Source organism: Triticum urartu, chromosome 5 (genome assembly GCF_003073215.2).
Source record: "Triticum urartu cultivar G1812 chromosome 5, Tu2.1, whole genome shotgun sequence".
Classification (NCBI taxonomy): Eukaryota; Viridiplantae; Streptophyta; class Magnoliopsida; order Poales; family Poaceae; genus Triticum; species Triticum urartu.
In genome coordinates this window covers 528897991-528923015 of record NC_053026.1, presented here as the reverse complement: position 1 = coordinate 528923015, position 25025 = coordinate 528897991, and positions in this window count along the sequence as shown.

The window sequence follows — 25025 nt, the reverse complement described above, 5'->3', positions numbered from 1 at the left end:
CAGGTACATAGTTGATCTATCTCGAGATCATATGTTGTGGTCTAAAACCTGAGGGTATGATGAATAATGTCATAATCTATCGACTAGGCTGGCCCTGGCTTCTATAATGTACCAGAGGCCTAGGATAACAAGAGTCCTATTCGAATACGTTGGTGGAGAGGAGTCCTTGTCTTAATCACCAAGCCTTGTGGAATTTTCCTCATGTGCGGCATGGGCTGCCCGAAGTGGCTCATGAGTGAACCGCCATGGGGGTCCTCGGCCCGATCCAGCTGGTCGGGAGCCGACGTGGTTAGCACCCCCTAGTCCAAGACACCGTCAGTAGCCCCTTGAACTGGTCTTCAAGTTGGGGATGCTCCTCGATTCTTCTGAACTGTTCTTCATCTTCAGTCGTCGGTCTTGAAAATTGGTTCAACAAATCTCCTTATCTTTGATCTTGAGGCTCGCCGAAGTAAATCCGAAGAGTTTACACGTCGGGTATCCGAGGAGCCCCTTTAAGTTATCGGCCTTTATCAATGCCTTGTTATTTTTACGCCCATCTCAGGTTTAAGTGTTGTCCTTGCGGTGGTATCCTCTCGCGTCCGAGCTCCAACGCCTGAAAATATCCGAGCTCCATCGCTGGACTATATCTGAGGTGTCTTTTTGTAGCCGAGCTCCAACGCCGGACTATATCCGAGCTTCAATGCGGAATGTATCTGAGCTCCAACGCCGGACGATATCCAAGGTGTCATAGATCACCTTGGTCGAAAAAATTCGAAGGAGTTTAACCGAGCTTTAATGTCGAAAATGCCCTTTATGGAGCCAACCATTTGTATCCGAGCTTTATGCCGGACTACATCCGAGGTGGTGCACTACCTCGGCCGTGGACTGATTGTTTGCGGATTTTATTCCAATTTGTGCAATGTATTCTCTACCGAGATATATAGTCAGTAGCCCTCAAGGTGCGCGTTGGCCTAATATCCGGTATGCACCTGAAGGATAAAATCAAACCGCTGACCCTAGTAGCCCCTGAGACTCAGGTCGATTCGTAAAATCATCCTGAGGATCAATTCCCAGCTCGGCAACATACTTAGGAATAGAAACGCGGTGTAATATATTAGAGGAAATAGTGATCAATGAACGGGCCCTTGAGAGAGGGTCTTGAGAAGTTTCCGTAATATATTAGCTTGATGCCGGATAGGTCCAGATGGTACCTATTGTTGTCCAAAGACACGTTTGCCCATAGTTCGGTCAAGCCGAACACTAAGCACTTTGAATTTTCTGCATTGAATAGGCAATGCAGTAGCCCCCGGGACACTGGTCGGGTGGCAACACCAGATTAGGGGATCGATGTGCCCCTTTAAAATTTGTAAATAATAAGCGCGAAGCCCAGTAGTCCTCGAGCCTTAATGTGGGCAGGGTAGCCGAATTAAGGATCGATATCCATTTGACAGGAAAAAAAATTTGTGTTTAACACAAACTTCTATGAAAGAGATTGAAGATCTCATAAAGGAGTTAGAGATAACGAAATCAATGCCAATAGGGAACTATGAGAGCGTTATGTCAGTTGTTCGGTTGTCTCAAAGAGACTGTGCCATTGACTCTTTAAAAGATTGGTTGCGGAAAAATTGATTTTTGCTCACAATTTATGTGTAATGATTCTATGTACCCAAGTACTTTACATCATTAATGCTCGGATCCGCATTCTACAAAACTTTGTTGACCGACCATCGGCTTCAACCTCCTCAGTCGGTAGCCAGGGAGTGTTTGTCCCACTTTGTAAAGCCTTTATGAGGGCAAAGATTTGTGGCAAACGAGGCAATCCGGCCATACGGTTTTATAAACAAAGGTATGCGGAGAGATATGCTATATGAAGAAATATCTTCCAAAGAAAATAGTTCCGCTATCGGTTTCTTTCTTTGGGTTCTCATGCTGACCATGATCATGAAACCTCATCTCCGATCAATGCGGGAGGAAAATACTAGGGATTTAGTTTGGGGAAAGTTCCCGAACTCTATGGTCCGAATGGACCAAAATTTTCACTTCCGTCATTGCCGACCAATTATATCCTTTAAGATTGCTAGCTTTCGGCTTCACCCAGTCTGAGGTACTAACTCGGATGACCCGGTAGTAACAATAACAGAGGTGCTCCCTTTACCGCCTAACTGAACAATCGGAAACGTAGGGGTAAGCACAGGAGCCAGGCAACCTAGCTTGGCCAAAATCTGAAGTCAAATTGATGCATATTTTTGGCATTATAACGATGATTACGGAAGGCGACCCTCGTATATTAAATTCAAATGCCGATGATATGTTTATTTTGACTCCGTTGCGACTGTTTATCAGTTGAAAGTGGCCCATTGTCGGCTTCCACCCCTTTGTAGATACTAAGCAGGGTGTTCCGCAGTAACAAGACAACCCTTAGCCGACGTCTCGGTGCCCGGAGGCGGTCGTGTTAGCGGAAACAAGGCAATCGGGTATGCGGGCTTTATAACTTTCACTTAGTCATAGGAGCTTTAAACTGGGGAAGCTATCTACGAGCCCACGGTTAGTGTTCAGCACCGACCGAAGTCTAGCCATTAACAGTTCGGACAATGTTATGAATGGCCCATAGTTTAACACAATCATCGGATCGCTGACCAGTTTACGCTTATTGTGACAGTTGATAACCCACAAGTATAGGGGATCACAACTGTTTTCGAGGGTGGAGTATTCAACCCAAATTTATTGATTCGACGCAAGGGGAGTCAAAGAATATTCTCAAGTATTAGCAGTTGAGTTGTCAATTCAACCGCACCTGAAAGACTTAATATCTGCAGCAAAGTATTTAGTAGCAAAGTAATATGGAAGTAACGGTAACGGTGGCAAAAGTAACAGTATTGGTTTTGTAGTGATTGTAACAGTGGCAACAGAAACATAACTAAGCAAAGAGCAATATGTGAAAAGCTCGTAGGCATTGGATCAGTGATGGATAATTACGTCGGATGCGATTCCTCATGCAACAGTTGTAACATAGGGTGACACAGAACTAGCTCCAGTTCATCAATGTAATGTAGGCATGTATTCCGAATATAGTCATACGTGCTTATGGAAAAGAACTTGCATGACATCTTTTATCCTATTGGAAACTAAGGGATATTAAGGCCTCCTTTTAATAGAGTACCGGAACAAAGCATTAACACTTAGTGAATACATGAACTCCTCAAACTATAGTCATCACCGTGAGTGGTCCCGATTATTGTCACTTCGGGGTTACCGGGTCATAACACATAGTAGGTGACTATTGATTTGCAAGATAGGATCAAGAACTCACATATATTCATGGAAACATAATAGGTTCAGATCTGAAATCATGGTACTTGGACCCTAGTGACAAGCATTAAGCATAGCAAAGTCATAGCAACATCAATCTGAGAACATAATGGATACTAGGGATCAAACCCTAACATAACTACCTCGATTACATGATAAATCTCATCCAACCCATCGCCTTCCAGCAAGCCTACGATGGAATTACTCACGCACGGCGGTGAGCATCATGGAATTGGTGATGGAGGAAGGTTGATGATGACGATGGCAATGGATTCCCCTCTCCGAAGCCCTGAACGGACTCCAGATCAGCCCTCCCGAGAGAGATTAGGGGTTGGCGGCGGCTCCGTATCATAAAACGTGATGAATCCTTCTCTCTAATTTTTTTCTCCCCGAACGTGAATATATAGAGTCGGAGTTGAGGTCGGTGGAGCCTCATGGGGGCCACGAGACAGGGGGGCACGCCCCCACCCTCGTGGACAGGGTGTGGCCCCCCTGGTGTTGATTCTTTTGCCAGTATTTTTTATAAATTCCAAAAATATTATCCGTGAAGTTTCAGGTCATTTCGAGCACTTTTATTTCTGCACAAAAATAACACCATGACAATTCTGCTAAAAACAACGTAATTTCGGGTTAGTTCCATTCAAATCATGCAAGTTAGAGTCCAAAACATGGTCAAAAATGTTTGGAAAAGTAGATACGATGGAGATGTATCAACTCCCCCAAGCTTAAACCTTTGCTTGTCCTCAAGCAATTCAGTTGACAAACTGAAAATGATAAAGAAAAACTGTTACAAACTCTGTTTGCTCTTCTCGTTGTAAATATGTAAAGCCATCATTCAAGTTTTCAACAAAGATTATGAACTAACCATATTCACAATAACATTTAGGTCTCATGTTTACTCATATCAATGGCATAATCAACTAGCAAGCAATTATAATAAATCTCAAATGATTACACTTTCTCAAAACAATCATAATATGATATAACAAGATGGTATCTCGCTAGCCCTTTCTGAGACCGCAAAACATAAATGCAGAGCACCTCTGAAGATCAAGGACTGACTAAACATTGTAATTCATGGTAAAAGAGATCCAGTCACAGTCATACTCAATGTAAACTAATAGTAATGCATGCAAATGACAACGGTGCTCTCCAAATGGTGCCTTTTAATAAGAGGATGATGACTCGACATAAAAGTAAATAGATAGGCCCTTCGCAGAAGGAAGCAGAGATTTGTAGAGGTGCTAGAGCTCGATTTTGAAATAGAGATAAATAATATTTCGAGTGGTATACTTTCATTGTCAACATAACAACCGAGAGATCTCGATATCTTCCATGCTACACACATTATAGGCGGTTCCCAAGCAGAATGATAAAGTTTATAATTCCCCTACCACCAACAAACATCTATCCATGCCTTGTCTGAAACAACGGGTGCCTCCAACTAACAACAATCCTGGGGGAGTTTTGTTTGCAATTATTTTAATTTAAGCATGGGACTAGGCATCCCGGTTACCAGCCATTTTCTCGTGAATGAGGAGCGGAGTCAACTCCTCGTGAGAATAACACACCTAGCATGGAAGATATAGACAACCCTTGTTGATACATGAGCTATTCGAGCATACAAAGTAGAATTTCATTTGAAGGTTTAGAGTTTGGCACATACAAATTTACTTGGAACGGCAAGTAGATACCGCATATAGGAAGGTATGGTGGAATCATATGGAATAACTTTTGGGGTTTATGGAAGTGGATGGACAAGCAGTATTCCCGCTTAGTACATGTGAAGGCTAGAAACAGACTAGGAAGCGACCAACTAGAGAGTGACAACAGTCATGAACATGCATTAAAATTAATCAACACTGGGTGCAAGCATGAGTAGGATATAATTCACCATGAACATAAATATCGTGGAGGCTATGTTGATTTTGTTTCAACTACATGTGTGAACATGTGCCATGTCAAGCCACTCGAATCATTCAAAGGAGGATACCACCCTATGATACCACATCACAACCATTTTAATAGCATGTTGGCACGCAAGGTAAACCATTATAAACTCCTAGCTAATTAAGCATGGCATGAGCAACTATAATCTCTAATTGTCATTGCAAACATGTTTAATTCATAATAGGCTGAATCAGGAACGATGAACTAATCATATTTACAAAAACAAGATAGGTCAAGTTCATACCAGCTTTTCTCATCTCTATCAGTTCATCATATATCGTCATTATTGCCTTTCACTTGCACAACTGAACGGTGTGGATAATAATAATAGTGCACGTGCATTGGACTAAGCTGGATAATAATAATAATAGTGCAAGCATTCAATACAAGGGAGAAAACAAGGTAATATGGGCTCTTGGTTAGATCAACAATAATGCATATGAGAGCCACTCAACATTTTCATCATGGTCTTCTCCTCTCGACCCCCAATGAAAAGAAAAGAAACAAAACTATTTACACGGGAAAGTTCCCAACAAGAAAAAGAAGAACGAGAAATCTTTTTGGGTTTCCTTTTAATTACTACTACTACAGGCATGGGAGGTAAACTAGCTAAAAGCTACAACTAATTATTACTTTTTGGTTTTTATTAAGGTTTTTCAAACACACAAGAAGAAGGCTTAAAAAGAAATTAAACTAGCATGGATAGTACAATGAAAAAGTATGAGCACCGATAGCTGGAATGAATGTGTGAACATGAATGTAATGTCGGTGAGAAATACGTACTCCCCCAAGCTTAGGCTTTTGGCCTAGGTTGGTCTATGGCCACGGCTGGTCTGGTGGATATTTGTAGGGTAACGCAGCAGAAAACAAAAAAAATCCGACCTACGCACCAGCCCAGGACCACTATGGAGACTGCATACATGGTTTGATCTTTTTCATTACCGACTCGTAGCGCAGCGGAAGTAGAGTCGATGACGAACGGCGGTGCAGATCCCCGCAGTTAGGATTTACAACCTCCCAACCGCGAGGATGTATACCCTCATCCGCCCCACGGACAGCCCTCCGGGAGGCGGTCGGACAGTCCCTCGGACGGTGTCGCGGACAGCCCTTCGGGAGGACCCTCAAAACTCGGATGGTCACTCAGACAGCCCTTCGGGAGGATTCATAGAACTCGGACCGTCACTTGGACAGCCCTTCGGGAGGCACTCTCAAAACATCCCCTCGGGCAAAAGGATCAAAACTACGACCTCTCTACGGGGTTGCACACATACGATGTCATCTATCCGGCAGGGCTTCGCCGTCCAGAACTAGTTCCCACCGGAACCCAGACAGCCTTTCGGCTCTACGAAACTATTTCGCTGGGAGGGAGAGAGAAGCCAGATCATGCATGGCACTTGTATGTGAGAAGGGATGATGGTTTGGGCAGCCCCTCACCTCCTATTTATAGGAAAACCAAGGGGTAGTGTGCCTCCACAAATACCCAAAGTGCCCATGCTTTACGTCATACATCAGGGCAAAATGGGGAGGCAAGTGGAGCACCAAATGGTGGAAGGAAGCCTCATGGGGGCCCCCCAATGGCACCAACGAAATTGGCAGCCCCCTTGGGGTGGCTCCACCACCTTCCTATCCATCCATGTCATCCCAAAAGATCTTGGGACAAAGCCCAAAATAATGGCTTTCCATAAAATATCCCAAAAAGCACTTTCACTATTCATGACGACATTTTTCGGCGTCCGTTCGAACTGAAAATATTCATGTGGGATTAGAAAATTTCCAGTACCCACCATAATGATTTTCAACGCGTTCTGGAACATTTCCAGTTTAGTGATTTTCATCTGCGAAAAGCATCTGAATCGGTTCTGGCAGCTCCGAAACATTTCCGGTTTTTATTTCTGAAAATTCCAAAAAAAGTTTCCAGAATGATTCTGGCACCCTCCAAGAATTATCAGGCATGTGCCGAAACCATTTTAACTTAATGGCATACCCCGAAAAAACTTTTTCGGTTTCTCCAGAACTCATCCAATGACCTCTCTTTTCAGAACTTTTCTGATGTCTCCGAAAAACTTTTTCCAAAAACTTTCTCTCAGACTCCCTGTCTAGTATTTAGCAGATAGATGAACCTTAAGCGTGTGACCCTATAGGTTCGTTGAAGTATAGACATGACCCGGAACCCCTTCCGATCAATGATGAACATCGGATCCGTGGACACCCATATTGACCCCTATACCCACACGAATGATTATTCGAGTGAACCTCCAGTTGTTGTGTGCTATTCCTGTTGCTTCGCGATATGTTACAAATACCCGAGGTGAGACATGGTGGCATCCCTGTGGATCAACTCCTTGTCCACTATGCCAGTTACCTCGTTATCGATATTGTTCTCTTTTCTCGTTCCGTGTTCCGGCATCCCCGTGATCAAATCACCCTGTGTATGGCCAGACGATGATGGATACCGTAACGCCGAGAGGGCCCAGAGATATCTCTCCATCGACGGAGGAGAAAATCCCAATCTTGATCTATCAAGTTACTTAACATACTTTTCCATGAATCCGGAAGCCGCCGTAATAGCCACCCATTTACGGATGACGTTTAACAAACCCCAAAGTTCATGAAGCAAGCATGAAGAAAATCGATACTCTCATGGTCTAAGGAATTATGCAAACATAAACTTCTTGTGTTATTAACCATTAACTTGTGACGAATGTATCTCATAGCACAACATCAATTCGGGTCGATTCAATGATACGTCTCCAGCGTATCTATAATTTTTGATTGCTCCATGCTATATTATCTACTGTTTTGGGCAATATTGGGCTTTATTTTCCACTTTTATATTATTTTTGGGACTAACCTATTAACCGGAGGCCCAGCCCAGATTTGCTGTTTTATGCCTATTTCAGTGTTTCGAGGAAAAGGAATATCAAACGGAGTCAAAACAGAACGAAATCAACTGGAGAAGTTATTTTTGGAAGAAAACCTACCGGATAGACTTGGACCCTACGTCAGAAGATGAAGGAGGTGCTCACGAGGGTAGGGGCGCGCCCACCCCCTGCCTCGTGGCCCCCCTTCGGTCCACCGACGTACCCCTTGTACCCATATATACCTACGTATCATAAAACTTTCAGAACGCACAATAGATCGGGAGTTCCGCCGCCAGAAGCCTCCGTAGCCACCGAAAGTCAATCGGGACCCTGTTCCGGCACCCCACCGGAGGGGGGAACCCTCACCGGTGGTCATCTTCATCATCCCGGTGCTCTCCATGACGAGGAGGGAGTAGTTCTCCCTCGGGGCTGAGGGTATGTACCAGTAGCTATGTGTTTGATCTCTCTCTCTCTTGTGTTCTTGATTTGCACGATCTTGATGCATCGCAAGCTTTGCTATTATAGTTGGATCCTATGTTTCTCCTCCCCCTCTACTCTCTTGTAATGAATTGAGTTTCCCCTTTGAAGTAATCTTATCGGATTGAGTCTTTAAAGATTTGAGAACACTTGATGTATGTCTTGCCGTGCGTATCTGTGGTGACAATGGGATACCACGTGATTCACTTGATGTATGTTTTGGTGATCAACTTGCGGGTTCCGCCCATGAACCTATGCATAGGGGTTGGCACACGTTTTCGTCGTGATTCTCCGGTAGAAACTTTGGGGCACTCTTTGAGGTCCTATGTGTTGGTTGAATAGATGAATCTGAGATTGTGTGACGCATATCGTATAATCATACCCACGGATACTTGAGGTGACATTAGGGTTTTGGTTGATTTGTGTCTTAAGGTGTTATTCTAGTACGAACTCTAGGGCTGTTTGTGACACTTATAGGAATAGCCCAACGGATTGATTGGAAAGAATAACTTTGAGGTGGTTTCGTACCCTACAATAATCTCTTCGTTCGTTCTCCGCTATTACTGACTTTGGAGTGACTCTTTGTTGCATGTTGAGGGATAGTTATGTGATCCAATTATGTTAGTATTGTTGAGAGGACTTGCACTAGTGAAAGTATGAACCCTAGGCCTTGTTTCCTATCATTGCAATACCGTTTACGCTCACTTTTACCATTAGTTGCCTTGCTGTTTTTATAATTTCAGATTACAAAAACCTTTATCTACCATCCATATTGCACTTGTATCACCATCTCTTCGCCGAACTAGTGCACCTATACAATTTACCATTGTATTGGGTGTGTTGGGGACACAAGAGACTCTTTGTTATTTGGTTGCAAGGTTGCTCGAGAAAGACCATCTTCATCCTACACCTCCTACGGATTGATAAACCTTCGGTCATCCACTTGACGGACATTTGCTACTGTCCTACAAACCTCTGCACTTGGAGGCCCAACAACATCTACAAGAAGAAGGTTGTGTAGTAGACATCAAGCTCTTTTCTGGCGCCGTTGCCGGGGAGGTGAGTGCTTGAAGGTATATCTTTAGATCTTGCAATTGAGTCTTTTAGTTTCTTGTTTTATCACTAGTTTAGTTTATAAAAGAAAACTATAAAAAACGGAATTGAGTTTGTCTCATATGCTTCACCTTTTTAATATCTTTCGTGAGTATGATGGAAAGGATAATTGTGCTCAAGTTCTAGAAGAAGAAATCTATAAAAAGTTTGGCACTAAATATTTGAATGATGAGCATGATTGAAATGTTGTTAGTATGAATTCCTTGAATATCTATGATGCTAATGATATGCAAATCCACAAGCTTGGGGAAGCTACATTTGATGAAGATGATAATTTTTGTCCCCCAAGTTTTGATGAGAAAATTTATTATGATGAAAGCATGCCTCCTATCTATGATGATTATTGTGATGGCATGTATGCTTTAAAGAATAATGATAACCATGAAACTTGTCATCTTGATCTTAATTTTCAATCACATGATAGTTATTTTGTTGAGTTTGCTCCCACTATTATTCATGAGAAGAATTTTGCTTGTGTGGAGAGTAGTAAATTTTCTATGCTTGTAGATCATGAAAAGAATGCTTTAGGTGCTGGTTATATTGTTGAATTAAGTCATGATGCTACTGAAAATTATTATGAGGGAGGAATATATGCTTGTAGGAATTGCAATAATATCAAGTTTCCTCTCTATGTGCTTAAAGTTTTGAAGTTATGCTTGTTTTACCTTCCTATGCAAGTTGATTCTTGTTCCCACAAGTTGTTTGCTCACAAAATCCCTATGCATAGGAAGTATGTTAGACTTAAATGTGCTAGTCATATTCTTCATGATGCTCTCTTTACGTTACAATTCTTATCCTTTATGTGAGCATCATTGAAATCATCATGCCTAGCTAGGGGCGTTAAACGATAGCGCTTGTTGGGAGGCAACCCAATTTTATTTTTGTTCCTTACTTTTTGTTCCTGTTTAGTAATAAATAATTCATCTAGCCTCTGTTTAGATGTGGTTTTATGTGTTTAATTAGTGTTTGTGCCAAGTAGAACCTTTGGGAAGACTTGGGGAAAGTCTTGTTGATCATGCTGTCAAAAACAGAAACTTTAGCGCTCATGAGAATTGCTGCCATTTTTATTTGGAGAGTGATATTTAGTTAATTATTTTTGAAGATGATTAATAGATAAATTCCTCAGTTCCAGCAATTTATTTTAGAATTTTCGGGGTTCCAGAAGTATACGTTTGATTCAGATTACTACAGACTGTTCTGTTTTTGACAGATTCTGTTTTTCATGTGTTGTTTACTTATTTTGATGAATCTATGGCTAGTATAGAGAAGTTGGAATACAGTAGGTTTAACACCAATATAAATAAATAATGAGTTCACTACAGTACCTCAAAGTGGTGATTTACTTTCTTATACTAACGGAGCTTACGAGTTTTCTGTTAAGTTTTGTGTTGTGAAGTTTTCAAGTTTTGGGTAAGGATTCGATGGACTATGGAATAAGGAGTGGCAAGAGCCTAAGCTTGGGGATGCCGAAGGCACCCCAAGGTAATATTCAAGGATAGCCAAGAACCTAAGCTTGGGGATGCCTTCTGGGCATCCCCTCTTTCGTCTTCGTTCATCGGTGACTTTACTTGAAGCTATATTTTTATTCGCCACATGATATGTGTTTTGCTTGGAGCGTCATTTTATTTTACTTAGTTTTGCTTGCTGTTTGAATAAACTACCAAGGTCTGAAATTCTTAAATGTTAGAGAGTCTTCACATAGTTGCATTATTATTCAACTACTCATTGATCTTCACTCAAATCTTTCGGAGTAGTTTGTCATTTGCTCTAGTGCTTCACTTATATATTTTAGAGCATGGTGGTAGTTTTATTTTGAAGAAATAGATGAACTCTCATGGTTCACTTATTTTGAGAGTCTTAATAGCATGGTAATTTGCTTAAAATCCTAATATGCTAGGTATTCAAGATTAGTAAAAACTTTCATATAGAGTATTAAATACTAAGAGAAGTTTGATGCTTGATGATTGTTTTGAGATATGGAGGTAATAATATCAAAGTCGTGCTAGTTGAGTAGTTGTGAATTTGAGAAATGCTTGTGTTGAAGTTTTCAAGTCCTGTAGCATGCACGTATGGTAAATGTTGTGTAACAAATTTGAAACATGAGGTGTTATTTGATTGTCCTCCTTATGAGTGGCGGTCGGGGACGAGCGATGGTCTTTTCCTACCAATCTATCCCCCTAGGAGCATGCGCGTAGTGCCGAGGTTTTTGATGACTTGTAGATTTTTGCAATAAGTATGTGAGTTCTTTATGACTAATGTTGAGTCCATGGATTATACGCACTCTCACCCTTCCATCCTTGCTAGCCTCTTCGGTACCGTGCATTGCCCTTTCTCACATTGAGAGTTGGCGCAAACTTCGCCGGTGCATCCAAACCCCGTGATATGATACGCTCTGTCACACATAAACCTCCTTATATCTTCCTCAAAACAGCCACCATACCTACCTATTATGGCATTTCCTTAGCCATTCCGAGATATATTGCCATGCAACTTTCCATCATTCCGTTCATCATGACACATGCATCATTGTCATATTGCTTAGCATGATCATGTAGTTGACATACTATTTGTGGCAAAGGCACCGTTCATAATTCCTTCATACATGTCACTCTTGGTTCATTGCATATCCCGGTACACCGCCGGAGGCATTCATATAGAGTCATACTTTGTTCTAGTATCGAGTTGTAATCATTGAGTTGTAAATAAATAGAAGTGTGATGATCATCATTCAATAGAGCATTGTCCAAAAAAAATGAGAAAGGTCAAAGAAAAAAAAGGCCCACAAAAAAAGAAAATAAATAAATAGGGGCGATGCTACTATCCGTTTTCCACACTTGTGCTTCAAAGTAGCACCATGTTCTTCATATAGAGAGTCTCTTGAGTTATCACTTTCATATACTAGTGGGATGTTTCATTATAGAACTTGGCTTGTATATTCCAACAATGGGCCTCCTCAAGTGACCTAGGTCTTCGTGAGCAAGCAAGTTGGATGCACACCCACTAGTTTCTTTTGTTGAGCTTTCATACATTTATAGCTCTAGTGCATCCGTTGCATGGCAATCCCTACTCCTTGCATTAACATCAATCGATGGGCATCCCCATAGCCCATTGATTAGCCTCGTTGATGTGAGACTTTCTCCTTTTTGTCTTCTCCACATAACCCCCATCATTATATTCTATTCCACCCATAGTGCTATGTCCATGGCTCGCACTCATATATTGTGTGAAAGTTTATAGGTTTGAGATTACTAAAGTATGAAACAATTGCTTGGCTTGTCATCGGGGTTGTGCATGATTAGAGCATTCTTGTGTGACGGAAATGAAACATGACTAAACCATATGATTTTGTAGGGATGAACTTTCTTTCGCCATGTTATTTTGAGAAAGACATAATTGCTTAGTTAGTATGCTTGAAGTATTTTTATTTTTATGTCAATATGAACTTTTATCTTGAATCTTTCAGATCTGAATATTCATATCACAAGTAAGAAGAATTACATTGAAATTATGCCAACTAGCATTCCACATCAAAAATTATCTTTTTATCATTTACCTACTCGAGGACGAGCAGGAATTAAGCTTGGGGATGCTTGATACGTCTCCAACGTATCTATAATTTTTGATTGCTCCATTCTATATTATCTACTGTTTGGGCAATATTGGTCTTTATTTTCCACTTTTATATTATTATTTGGACTAACCTATTAACCAGAGGCCCAGCCCAGATTTGCTGTTTTATGCCTATTTCAGTGTTTCGAGGAAAAGGAATATCAAAAGGAGTCAAAACGGAACGAAATCAACTGGAGAAGTTATTTTTGGAAGGAAACCTACCGGATAGACTTGGACCCTACGTCAGAAGACGAAGGAGGTGCTCACGAGGGTAGGGGGCGCGCCCACCCCCCTGGGGCGTGCCCCCCTGCCTCGTGGCCCCCCTTCGGTCCATCGACATACCCCTTGTACCCATATATACCTACGTATCGTAAAACTTCCAGAACGCACAATAGATCAGGAGTTCCGCCGCCAGAAGCCTCCGTAGCCACCGAAAGTCAATCGGGACCCTGTTCCGGCACCCCGTCGGAGGGGGGAACCCTCACCGGTGGCCATCTTCATCATCCTGGTGCTCTCCATGACGAGGAGGGAGTAGTTCTCCCTCGGGGCTGAGGGTATGTACTAGTAGCTATGTGTTTGATCTCTCTCTCTCTCTTGTGTTCTTGATTTGGCACGATCTTGATGTATCGCGAGCTTTGCTATTATAGTTGGATCCTATGTTTCTCCTCCCCCTCTACTCTCTTGTAATGAATTGAGTTTCCCCTTTGAAGTAATCTTATCGGATTGAGTCTTTAAAGATTTGAGAACACTTGATGTATGTCTTGCCGTGCGTATCTGTGGTGACAACGGGATACCACGTGATTCACTTGATGTATGTTTTGGTGATCAACTTGCAGGTTCCGCCCATGAACCTATGCATAGGGGTTGGCACACGTTTTCGTCGTGATTCTCTGGTAGAAACTTTGGGGCACTCTTTGAGGTCCTATGTGTTGGTTGAATAGATGAATCTGAGATTGTGTGACGCATATCGTATAATCATACCCACGGATACTTGAGGTGACATTAGGGTTTTGGTTGATTTGTGTCTTAAGGTGTTATTCTAGTACGAACTCTAGGGTTGTTTGTGACACTTATAGGAATAGCCCAACGGATTGATTGGAAAGAATAACTTTGAGGTGGTCTCGTACCCTACCATAATCTCTTCGTTCGTTCTCCGCTATCAGTGACTTTGGAGTGACTCTTTGTTGCATGTTGAGGGATAGTTATGTGATCCAATTATGTTAGTATTGTTGAGAGGACTTGCACTAGTGAAAGTATGAACCCTAGGCCTTGTTTCCTATCATTGCAATACCATTTACGCTCACTTTTACCATTAGTTACCTTGCTGTTTTTATAATTTCATATTACAAAAACCTTTATCTACCTTCCATATTGCACTTGTATCACCATCTCTTCGCCGAACTAGTGCACCTATACAATTTACCATTGTATTGGGTGTGTTGGGGACACAAGAGACTCTTTGTTATTTGGTTGCAGGGTTGCTCGAGAGAGACCATCTTCATCCTATGCCTCCTACGGATTGATAAACCTTAGGTCATCCACTTGAGGGAAATTTTCTACTGTCCTACAAACCTCTGCACTTGGAGGCCCAACAACGTCTACAAGAAGAAGGTTGTGTAGTAGACATCATTCAACACAAATGTTCTCTTAACATTGTGCCCTCAAAGTTGCTGGCATAGACATGCCCATGACCAGGAAAACAGAATCATTATGCAACACTTGAGCTAGTCTTAGAGGCCAGACTAGGAATACTTCTTACCGTTTATTATTCCACACGTGCATATGAGTCTTCCTCCGAGCCTCGTTTTATTGCGGACTCGAGAACCATAGCAGTTATAGCATGGAAAATAAACATAATTATGAACATGGAGATAAGTAATAGCATTTATTATTGCCTCTAGGGCATATCTGCTACAGACTCCCACTTGCACTAGAGTCAATAATCTAGTTAATGCTAATTCACTTTACACCTATGGCATACCGGTGTAAAAAATGCTTCGCATTTGGTATAGCCTGATGTCTATCGGATCTGACAACTTCAGCTCCGTGTCTATCTCTGCATATCCTCGCGTTTTCATGCTTTCACAAAATTCATATTTTGTGCGGACTTGGCTTTTATGTATGTGAATCGCATGTCGAACCTGGATTCCTCAGACTGAGTGATGGAGAAACTACCTGCAGTAGTGTCCCATTGACAAAAGCCATCTTGGAACCATACTAAGTTCATGAATGAACTATATGATTCAACATCTTGTTTGTCGCTTCTAAAGCGTCAACATACTTAGTCATTTGTTATAGAATTCGCCACAGCATCCTGTTGGGAGCAATTTCCAACTACCGTGCCACCATATTGTGTATTACACAAAACCCTTAACTTAAATCGAAAATCGCATGAAGAAAAGATGAAGACTGTATCGATGTAACATTTTACAACGAACTCTTCATGATCTCCGCTTGCGAGAAAACATATCATCAGTACTTACTCTAGTACTCAATGACATCTTTCACTGTTGTCCCACGATCAGTACTTTGATCACTTTAGTATCCATACTCGCAACACCTTGGGAGTATCGGACATATCTGGTTGTTTTACATACCATGGAATACATGATTAATCCAAACAAAAAAGTGTGTGGAATCTGCATCATGTATTTTGCTCATCAGTGTTTTGGGACACCGAGTCTTGCAAAAAACTCTTCCATGTGACTCCGGCAAGAATCACTCCTTGGCGGTTTTAAATGCTAAAAGGTTTTATCACCTTGTCAATATGTATTCATTGCTTAGCCCTATTAGGTAAATCTATCTCCATAGATCATTATGCCTAATATTGAGGCTATTTAGCCTAAGCACTTCATCGAAAAACTATTTTCAAATGAAATCCTGATTCGTGTCAAGAAATTTATTTCCAACTAACAATGTGTCAAGCACACAAGGTTTTTAGAAATATTATTACGCTCCCACTTACTTTCTTGAATTACAAGCATCTTCGTTACCATTGATGAAGTCAAACCCCTTTGACCATTTCATCAAAGCACAAAGATTCCAACTCCATTTTGCTCTCTTCTGTCCATCGCTGGAACTCTGAAGTTTGCACCCTTACTAGCATCCTCTGGATAGACAAAATGCCTTGGACTGTAACACATGCAAGTCCTTGGTTTCATTTCCATCATATGGAAATCCTATTGTCATCCATGTTTCATATCTCATGATTGAAATATGTATTAATTGCTAGTTCAACCTGAACCGACTTTAAGCATCGCTACGATGAAAATAACCTCATTGTAGTCAACTCTTGAACTTGTTATTTCAACAAGTCGAGCTTTATGGATAAAACATTTTTATCTGTATCAGTTTTAAGTTCCATAAATATTCGTTAGACTCTAAGTCTTCCGAAAGGTGTATCAAGATTTTAATCTTGAATCACTTATATGGAAACTAACTCGGGTTGTATTGGCATTTAGCCAATTCCGGAGTCAGGACCCATCAACGCTTCCTTGTGCATCGTAGGTATAATGTTTTCTAACAACAATATCTCATTTGCGCACCTGAGAGGTTTGCACGAGACTTGCCTATGTGGTTCAGCTGCAAGTTCGACCGAAGTTCATACATTTTATTGTAGAGACTTCCATATCAGTCGCAGTATGAAACTCTGGAATTACTTCCAAGGTCTCTATCATTTGATCTAATGATGAAGATATTGTTTATCTCGTCGAGTTGCACTATTCTCCCAATCACCTTTTTGAAAGAACCATTCTCTTTAAAAGCACACCATTTCGTGGCAAAACTATTTGCCTTGGTAAAATGAATTGTGAAAGTAAACCCAGAGGTATTGTATTATTATCAATATTCATAACATACATCTCATTCATAATGAAAGTATGGCCCTTGTGTTATTCATAACATCGAACATAAAAATTTCTCTTATGAACAACCTTCTTGCAAGATACCTTATGCAATGGGCTAGAGTTTGTAAAACTCTAAATGAATTATGAAAATAGATACAAACAGCAATACACCGATGGAAGGTATAGTAACATTTACTATGTTCACTGTGTATACTTCAACCTCATTTCTGGCTAGTCTTTTTAGGCCATAGTAGCTCTTACATTGATTCGCAACAGAATGCAATCGAGCGGGTATCTTTGTGATTAAATCACAATACCCAAGAATTAGTGATTAACATGTTTAACCATAATTCCCAAGAACTATATCTTTGACCAGCCTACTATACATCAAAAACTTGTATGACATTCATACATGAGCTGGATATTCCAGTCATCTTTCTTTCTGCCTTTATACTTCTAACAGTTTAACTTTTAGTATTTCTCCTACTCACAAAAGAAGCACCCAACTTAAGAGTGGCGTTAGCCCCAGACTTCCTAGGCGTGTAAGTCATACTAACACCCTTTGGACACTTCCTTCCTCTTTAAGTTGTTGTTTTATTCACCTTTCATTATATGACAGGCGTTCTTCTGGATCCCTTTCCCAATAGTCAAATGCATAGTAAACACTTTTACTAATACTTGCAAACCAGCATTGCTTTGGTTGTATCTGAAAATAATTTTCAGTTCCATGAATATCATATAACTATCCCAACTTTTGAAGTTTGGGTTTCATGGAAGCAAACATATTCCACTTGACCGTAACAAAATCCTATCTTTTGGATCGAAGGACGAGAGTCACATGATCCATAGCATTAGCGGGAGGATACGGAAAGCATGCGATAGGAAAAAGTCCTTCTCGGTACTTTTGAGGACAATCCTCATATTATGTTACCAATCGTAAAGTTTTAACTAGATATTTAACAGCTATTAAATTTTAACAGGGAAGGTGGAAACGCGAGCCATTATTCTACAACTATTTTGCAAGAAACACTTAGACAGTGTTCATAATTAATTGCACTGAGAATTAAACATGTTAATTCAACAGTGCGCTCCCACTCAAATCAATATCTCTCATAATTAATTTTGAGTGATACAAGATCCAAACTTCAATTCATCACCATAGAATCATCATCTCACAACGGGAATTTTAATCGGTAGGCCAATTTGCCGATCACATCTCTATGTGACTCTTGCTCATCTTTCGATGCGTGTGTTCCGAGCTCAGGACAATCCTGCCATGAACGTCAAGACAACCAAGTGATCTTGTTGTGAGGTCTGACCTCACCCGCCTCACACTTCTCTAATCGTTCGTACCCATGCATCCATGGTGCACCCCGAAAAGATAGGTGTCGTGACGGTGCTACACTTGGGAGAACACTAACTACTTGATATTTTAGTGAGAGATCACCCTAATAAAAAGCGACTACCGCAAAATCAAGAAGGGTGCATCATAAGGGATAAACAACTTAGGCAATTCATAATAGCATGATATGGTATAGCCCTTTTTGACGGGGAAGTCTTTCATTTCTTCGTCTTCGGCATTCGCGTCGGTGTTCACCATCACGAAGATTGCCACCACCTTGTCGATGCACCAGATAATATTGCTATCTCTATAGCTAATAAAATAAGTGCATTACTTAAGGTTGACACGCAGGTCACTAAAGTGACAATCATATGGCTCCAGCCATCATGCCGAATCATGACACGCAGGTCATGTTAATCAATTTACATCATATAGTCATCTCATACATAATCAAATTATTATGAGCACTCCTATACCACATCACATGCACATGCAAATCCCTCCTGCAAAACCAAGTTATACGCCTCTAGTCGGTTCATGCAAAGACTTGTTTTTCGTGGCTTCTAAGGTTTCGAAACAAACCGAAGCTACCAACGTTCATCATCAAGTATGATAATTTAAGTCGCTAGATTAACTTTGCGGGGTGTATGAAACATGAGATAATAAAATCTCGAGCCCCATACTGAACTTTGTCATACGCATGATCCCCGTGCAGATCATATCTGCATTGCCCTTTTGTCTGCTAAATTTCATCTTTCTTTTTAACTACGGTGGAATTCAATGAACTATTAGCACTTCGTTGATCAATCAGGATGGCGGATTGCCAGAACATTGAAACTCCACCATATAGTTATCAAGATCAGAAATATGCAAATTTCAGGGAAGCAACAAGAACATCGGGTAACATGTTTCATCTGTCACCCGCATAAATAATTTTCAGCAATATATCTCATCTACTACCTAATTATATTATGCAATACCCATACATCTCTATGTATTCTAGATCGCAACCTGCATCTACGCATAGCACGGCTCATGATGCCACTGTAGGGTAACGCAGCAGAAAACAAAAAAATTCCGACCTACGCACCAGCCCAGGACCATTATGGCGACTGCATACATGGTTTGATCTTTTTTGTTACCGACTCGTAGCGCAGCGGAAGTAGAGTCGATGACGAATGGCGGTGCAGATCCCCGCAGCTAGGATTTACAACCTCCCAACCGCGAGGATGTATACCCTCATCCGCCCCACGGACAGCCCTCCGGGAGGCGGTCGGACAGTCCCTCGGACGGTGTCGCGGACAGCCCTTCGGGAGGACCCTCAAAACTCGGACGGTCACTCGGACAGCCCTTCGGGAGGATTCACAGAACTCGGACCGTCACTTGGACAGCCCTTCGGGAGGCACTCTCAAAACATCCCCTCGGGCAAAAGGATCAAAACTACGACCTCTCTACGGGGTTGCACACATACGATGTCATCTATCCGGCAAGGCTTCGCCGTCCAGAACTAGTTCCCACCGGAACCCAGACAGCCTTTCAGCTCTACGAAACTATTTCGCTGGGAGGGAGAGAGAAGCCAGATCATGCATGGCACTCGTATGTGAGAAGGGATGATGGTTTGGGCAACCCCTCACCTCCTATTTATAGGAAAAACAAGGGGTAGTGTGCCTCCACAAATACCCAAAGTGCCCATGCTTTATGTCATACATAAGGGCAAAATTGGGAGGCAAGTGGAGCACCAAATGGTGGAAGGAAGCCTCATGGGGGGGGGCAATGGCACCAACGAAATTGGCAGCCCTCTTGCGTGGCTCCACCACCTTCCTATCCATCCATGTCATCCCAAAAGATCTTGGGACAAAGCCAAAATAATGGCTTTCCATAAAATATCCCAAAAAGCACTTTCACTATTCACGGCGACATTTTTCGGCGTCCGTTCGAACTGAAAATATTCATGTGGGCTTAGAACATTTCTAGTACCCACCATAATGATTTTCAACGTGTTCTGGAACAATTCTAGTATAGTGATTTTCATCTGCGAAAAGCATCTGAACCGGTTCCGGCAGCTCAAAACATTTCTGGTTTTTATTTCTGAAAATTCCATAAAGTTTCCAGAATGATTCTGGCACCCTCCAAGAATTATCAGGCATGTGCCGAAACCATTTTGACTTAATGGCATACCCCAAAACAACATTTTCGGTTTCACCAGAACTCATCCAGTGACCTCTCTTTTCAGAACTTTTCTGATGTGTTCGGAAAACTTTTTCCGAAAAATTTCTCTCAGACTCCCTGTCTAGTATTCAGAAGATAGATGACCCTTAAGCGTGTGACCCTATAGGTTCGGTGAAGTATAGACATGACCCGAAACCCCTTCCGATCAATGATCAACATCGGAGCCGTGGACACCCATATTGACCCCTATACGCACACGAATGAATATTCAAGTGAACCTCCAGTTGTTCTGTGCTATTCCTGTTGCTTCGCAATATGTTACAAATACCCGAGGTGAGACATGTTGGCATCCATGTGGATCAACTCCTTGTCCACTATGCCAGTTACCTCATTACCGGTATTGTTCTCTTTTCTCGTTCCGTGTTCTGGCATCCCCGTGATCAAATCACCTGTGTCTGGCCAGACTGTCGTGGTTTTGTCACGGCAGATGTCCTAGAGAAAGGACTTAGTCGTGGAGCCACCGCGACGGGTTAGCTTGAAGGGGTTAAAGCGGACACAAGGACGCAAGAGAGTTTATACTAGTTCGGCCCCTTCGATGAAGGTAAAAGCCTACGTCTAGTTGTGATGGAATTGATGGGTGTTTCGATGACTAGGGAGCAAACAAGCTTCACCTATGTCTCGAGTTGTTGTCTGTCCTTGAACCGCCGCCGGGTCGTCCCCTTATATACATGGGTGACGCCCGTCGGTTTACAGAGTCCCAACACCGGCTCATAGATGTATCCGGTTTGGTCTCTACTTATTCCTAACTTACAATACAAGTTACATATTGACGCCGGTTTATGGCTACAGGCTCTCAACCGATTATGGGTCTTGAGCCCCCATCTACCTTCATGGGCTTTAACATGCTTAACTACTGATGAAGTTAATCCGGCCCAGATAGGCCGGTTTATGCCCAGTAGTAATATCCCCAACATTAGGCCCCAGATTGATTTGAACGGGTTCATGTCAATCCTTAGCAAAAACTTCATCTTCAACATCTTCTTGTAGTTTGGTGAACCGCCGTGACGTCCTCTATCATAAATCGGCGTGACGTCCTCTATCATAAAGAAACTATCCGTGATACCTTCTTGTTTAATAGATCCATGATAATCGAGGCGACAGCTCTGTTTCCAAACTTGCGGCTCCTTGATTTTCGTGCCTGACACATGTCCCTTGCTTTATAAATAGGGCTGAAGGGTCATTTCTTTTTCCCCTTCGTGCCCTTCTGCTTCATCTTCCTCGCGTCGCCCAGTCTTCGGAGCTCCGCCGCCACCGTCGACCTCTGCACCAACCTTGGCCGCTGCATCACCCTGAACGTACCAGAGCACCGCGGCGACCTTCCGCTTCTTCCTCAGCTCCGGTAAATCTTCTATCCTTTATATCATAGATCTGTTCTAGGGTTTCCATGTTCTCCGGTGTTCATCGCTTGCTTCTTGTTCATATGATAGATCCTTAGACGAGTCTGTGAATCTTCGCTCTTTGCTTATTGATTCGGTACTGCTCCTTTTGGGCCTTGAGTATTTATCTCCTTTATAAACATGTTCCAGATCCAAAGCTGTAGTATAATCTTGTGAAATATGTTTTTGCATACTTACTCATCTGCAGTCTTGACTGTTCAATGCTTAGATCAGGCGGTTTAACTTTGTAGAAAAATTTGACAAACCGGTATATACCATTAGTCCCCTTGTTGAACCGCCAGATGTTGGTTGCTTCATGAAACTCCGGTTCAGATAGTTCTGCCTCCGGTTTAACAGTGCCCATACCAACATACCTTGATCAAATGCATTTTTGAACCGGGATCTTCTATCTTGTAGATTCCATCATGGCCAAGCAAGTATATGAGTGCAATTGGGTCCCTTCTCACGTCACAGAGGATCAACTGGACGATTTAGTCCTGATTGGCGCCTTGGGCAGCAAAGACACCATCCATTGGAGGGCTCCTGGCAAAGAATGCCCCCCCCCACACCTCGAGAAGGAGAGGTTGTTGTTTTCGTAGACCACTTAGCCCGGGGCTTTAAACCGCCCGGTTCTAAATTTTACCGGGATGTTTTAGCTTATTTCCAACTCCATCCGCAAGACACTGGCCCCAACTCTGTTACAAATATGTGCCACTTCCAAGTGCTCTGTGAGGTGTTCTTTCAAGAGGAGCCCACAGTGGAATTATTCAGAGATCTTTTCCATCTAAACCGCCGTACTGAGTTTACTGATGGCTCTAATACGGAGTTGGGTGGCATGGCGATTCAAAAAAGGAAAGAGGTCACATACCCTCACGCCAAGCTGCACAGTCACCCCAAGGAGTGGAATCAGACATGGTTCTACTGCAAAGACACCTCCCCTGCTGGTGAGAATCCCTTGCCTGGCTTTCGTCTAGAGCGGCTCAGCAATACACATCCTTTTCCTCAAAGATTGACTGCCCAGGAGAGAAGCAAATATGCTCCCCAGCTGTCAAAGCTCAGAGCCTTTATGGCCAACGGTTTAACAGGGGTTGACCTTGCTCGCTGTTGGATACCATGGAGCATACTGCCCCTTAGTCAGTGCTCCGATTTGATGTGCGAATATACTGATAGTGTGGATGACCCACTGCGACATTCAAGACTCCAGCTCTCCGGTGAAGAAATCACAGAGGCTGTGCGTAAGATACTGAATGAACCGGAACACGTCTGCGCTAGAACCAGCCTGCTTCCCTTCTGTGCCACCAACAAACTGCCAGCTGTAAGACTTTGATTTTTCTCTTTGCTGAATCTGTTATTGATATGTCTGGTCATTGTTTTTAATATCAGTGTCTGCATAATCAGGGCGATGATCCGTTTTGGAGCAAAAAGCTGCCGCAGGAGAAACCAGAGAAAATAGATAAACCGGAAAGAGCAACCCGGCAAAAGACTAAAGCTGTGAAGAAGACTGCCCACCGAAAAAGAACCACTGCATCTTCTAATCCGGCCCCTGATGACGAGGTGGATAATCCGGGCTTTGAGGTAGAGCTTGACTCACTTGGTTTATTTTTCATGCGTCTTATTGATGATGATATTTGTCAGGATGATGCCGAAGCCAGCCACGCGGATGTTGCAGAGGTAATTATTCTCTCTTCCGATTCAGAAACTTTGCCTTCACAAAAAATCCGTCAGGCAAACCGGAAAGTTAAATTTTCTCATCCTCTTGCTTATTTGGATCCTAAACTTCTTATGAAGACTCAACAACACGAAGCTCGCCGCACCACCCGGCACAGCAGCCAGGTAGTTACCTCCGCCGGTTTACCAAACAGTCCGGTTTGGAAACGTCATTCCGAGGTCTCTAATTCGCTTGTCAGTGCTTGTCCTAAAGCGGGCTGCTTTCGTCAACCTCTTAATCCGTCTGACTCCGATTACCAGGTTGTTTCCCACTCATCTTCTGGCGAGTCATCGGCTACTCAGCTCCCACCGCTCAAAACGGTGCTTGGGTAAGCTATATTTATTGTGATGTTTGCAGTACATTGCCTTAGAACATATGCTGTATTTAATTTTGTTATTCTTCTCAGGGCCAAACCTAGGACAAGCAAGAAGGCCCGCCTGGACAAAGCGGCCGAAGAAGATGTCATTCTGGAACCAGGCAAAACATCCAATCTTGAAGCGGCTATTCCTGAGGATATTCCCAATGATCCACCGCAGCCAGATGATGATCTTATTGCTGAAGAGATACCTACTGATACCTCAGGTCCTATCCATCAGCCCACAGGTTCCATCCGGATTGAACGCTCCACCGGTCCAGCAAACCCTACTGACAAGCCAACAGCTCCAGTGCAAACCGGCGGTACCAAGGATGATGAGGTTGTCATTACTGGTACTGGCCATACTGAGCCAAGCAACCCTGTCGCTTTATCCAAACATTCTGCCAAGGAAGAGTTTGCTGCTTTTGGCAAAGGCAAGTGGAACGCCGATCTGACGACTTTCGCTGCTCTGAACGCCCAAGATATCCATTCCGGCTATCTGAACTGGCTGTATACCAGCCGTGACTATGAAGCCGGTCTGGTTAACATGATGAAAGATAAATATGAGGTAACTTCCATATGCTCCTTCCTGCTTGTATGCTTTCATTCTTGCTGACTCTCCTAGCCCCTAAGGGCCGGTTTGAAATATTCTTTCAAATCGGGACTTAATAATATAAACCTTGATGCTTTGAAAATTTGCTGATGTAGCCCCCAAGGGCCGGTTCAACTTAGTGTAGTTAAACCGGTACTTTAAGTAATTGAAACTGCCGCATCAGAACACATATGATCAAATAGCCATTAGCCCCCAAGTACCAAGTTGAATGCTTGTATTGATCTTGGGACTTTGTAAACAATTGAAAGATGAAGATCGA